This window comes from Arachis ipaensis, chromosome B10, assembly GCF_000816755.2.
Source record: "Arachis ipaensis cultivar K30076 chromosome B10, Araip1.1, whole genome shotgun sequence".
NCBI lineage: Eukaryota > Viridiplantae > Streptophyta > Magnoliopsida > Fabales > Fabaceae > Arachis > Arachis ipaensis.
Genome location: NC_029794.2, coordinates 130,529,941 through 130,533,277, shown reverse-complemented (window position 1 = coordinate 130,533,277; position 3,337 = coordinate 130,529,941). Strand labels below are relative to the sequence as shown.

The 3,337-nt window shown below is 26.3% G+C and overlaps 1 pseudogene; it reads left to right on the top strand.

The window, feature by feature from the left end:
- LOC107621981 overlaps window positions 1-2,474 on the top strand; it is a 5,495-nt pseudogene extending 3,021 nt beyond the window's left edge.

Here is a 3,337-nt window from a genome sequence, read left to right as displayed (position 1 = left end):
TGTGCGTTCACTCGTTGAATCTTATTATGTAGTTCTTTTTTAATATCATTACTATTTAGTTATCATCATTTCTCTCTATCTTTTTAATTGTCAGATTTAAAAATAAAAAATTGTTAAAAAGAATTTTAAACTAAAATAAATATAGAAAGATAAAAATGGACAACTAGTGATAGATTGAACTAAATTTTGGGTGAGATCTAAAAGATTAAAATTTTAAAATACTACTATATTTATTTAGTGAGATCCAAAAGATTAAAACTTTTAGTATATAATTAATAATAGTCTGATAAAATTATTTATATAAAGAAATCTCACTACAAAAAAACTAGAATTTGAAAATGTAAAATCTGAAAATACAAATGAGAAAATAACTTTGTAATAGTTTGATTATTTTTATATTTTATCCGAAGGAAATTTTGTTATTAAGGTGTAAAAAATGAAATTAAAATTAGTAGGATTAACAAATATTAAAACTTTAATATTATAAAAAAAATAAGAGACGTTTATATAACGACAAATTTGATCAATTTTTAATATTTTTGGGACGGAAATGACTTACATATGTATTTTTAGGGATTGATTTGATTATAAATAAATTTATGACATGTCAGATAAGTCGTAGCATGCCACGTATCAATGACCTGACACGTCAACTGATCATCTTGTAACATGTGGCATTAACCTATCGTGTTATCGTGTCACGTGGCATTTAACATGACACGTCATTATCTAACCAACGGAAGCACCGGTTTGACTTACGTTTTATCTTTCAAGGGCTAATATGACTAATTTAATCTTTTAGCTTTTTAGGGACCAATTTGAAGAATAAATGATTGTTCAAGATGAATTTGACTATTAATCCTTATTATCTAATATCTATTATCTGTTACATATGTATAGGGGATTCTCGCATTTGTGTCAAAATCCAAAAATGATCTCTCTTTAACTTCCCATCTTTTTGTTAAGAAGTTATTTGATGATGTAACTCAACAAGACTTACACATGTGAATAACTTTTTATAGACTCAGTTTTCTCATTCATCTGTTAAATTAAGACATTTTATCATATAGATTAATTTTGCAAAAACATAAAACTTCATTTAATTTTGAAGTATAATATAGTTTTAAAAGTACAAGTAAATATCTACTTTAAGATAACTCATTTATTGATGTTCGAATTTCTCGAAATTTGATGAGTTTGATTATCAAAATAGTATGACATGATTCAATGGTTGAATTGATGAAATTTAGAATACATTAGTGTTTCAGCATTGTAAGTCAATAAGATTTAAATATGGTGTAAGTGGACCCATAGTATTTTAAAAATAACTGCCTATATGAACTAGCTAAAATAACTACCTTTTTTTTTTTTTTTAATACTAATTTTTACCATTTTCAACTAAATAATGATATCTTTTTTATCGACTGATATGCCTATCAGTCCACCTTTGTAATGTGTATAATAGTAATAATTATGGAATAGTCAAAATAGCAAGTACTTTATTCTTCTATTAAGAGGTCTTAGGTTCAAGTTTTATAAGAAATAATAAAATGTTATTTTATTAGTACATGAGAAGGCTATTCTATGGAAGAAATTGAGTACTAAATTCCCCCGAATCACCTTTATATATAGAAGATTAACAACTTAATATCTCAATATATTGGCTATGGTGTTTCTTTTTCTCAGGCAAGGCATTGCGGTGGATAGATTGATAGGATTTCAAGATTTGGGAGGGAGAGATGATTTTTCCACAAGAACACTGGAAGCTCTGCTCATAAAAAAAGGTAATGTTTGCATTGCATTCCTTTCACTTCTTATGGACTGGAAAGTTCTCTAACTGTTGGTTGACAGGCATAATTGATGAGAAGAAAGATGACGATGATGAAAATGATGGATATGATGAAAATACACGCAGAATGGTCAGATCATCGGTCGTTGCTGATTCAGATTCTGATTAAAATTAATCCATTAATGGGGTCATGAAAGTTTTAAAGTCAAGATTTTGCCTTGTTCATGTTTTATTTTTCATGATCTCTTGTATAACCAGTTTGAATTGCTTTAGGGCCAAACCAAGTTGAGAGATGTCCACCCAGTCAAAGTAGGATTGTTATTTGAAAGTTCCTTATTAAGCCATGAGTACAACATTTCATATACTAGAGTTTAATTTAAACTTTTAAAAGAGTTTTTCATGGTTACCCATTACCAATCTGATTCATGCGGTTAGATTTAAATAGTGGGTTTAAATAGTATATGAAAATTAACCTTTTTATTTAAGGGTAATGTTATTGTATAGAAAGAATTTTTTTCTACACATGTAGAAGACAACGATACATCCGAATTTACAAAAGGTCAGGGTCGTGTGTGTTTAAGGGGACAACCCTTGCATTACCCCAAGGAATGTACATGTTGGAAGTGGTGATTAGCATATGACTAGATGTATTTAATATTTAATAAACAAGTTTAAATTGCCATTACTATGTGGGAGTGGATCTTCTCCGGTGGAAAAAAAATTAGATAGTGTGTAGTGTTTGATCTCACTATTTATTGTTCTCTTTCTCTTATTAATTTCTGGTCTCACTTATAGAATTAAAAGTGAGAGATCACATTTTATTCTCTCCAGTAAAAAAAAATGGAAAGGATCTATTTCTTTAATATAATATGCATCTTCTTACGTGGCAACATTAGGATTGAGTTTGGTTTAGAGAATAAAACAAGACACTGAGAATATGAAACAAAAAATAGAAATACAAAAAATAGTATTTTTATATTTTTTTGGTGATAAATTAAATATAAAATAAATAAACAATAAAAAGTTCAATTGACTTTTATTTTTTTCACACAATTTAGAATAAAAAATAAAACAATAAAAAATATAATCATAAAAATTTGATAGTGATAAATTGATAATAAAAGAAAAATAATGAAAAAATAAGTTGTGTTTTTATTTAGTATTTTTGTGTCCTTTCTAACAAAAAAGACAAAAAAAAATACTAATTCAATATTCCAGAATATAATATTTTTGTTTATATCTCATTTTTGTCAAACACGATTTTATGTTTTTGTATTATATCTCAATATTTTATCCTTCTAAATAAATGCACCCTTGTTTGTTCTTTGTTGGGCCTAAGTATATATACATATTTAAAAGTTCAATGTGCATATTTATACACATAGTTACCATAACCAAATTAGTAATCAAATTGGCTAGACTACTAAATCATCAAATTATTAGTTTAATTGGTGAGTGATATATTGAACTGATTTAATTATTATATATTATTATTTAATTATTGAATTATTGGTTAAATAATTATATAAAATTTATTTTTTAATTTTC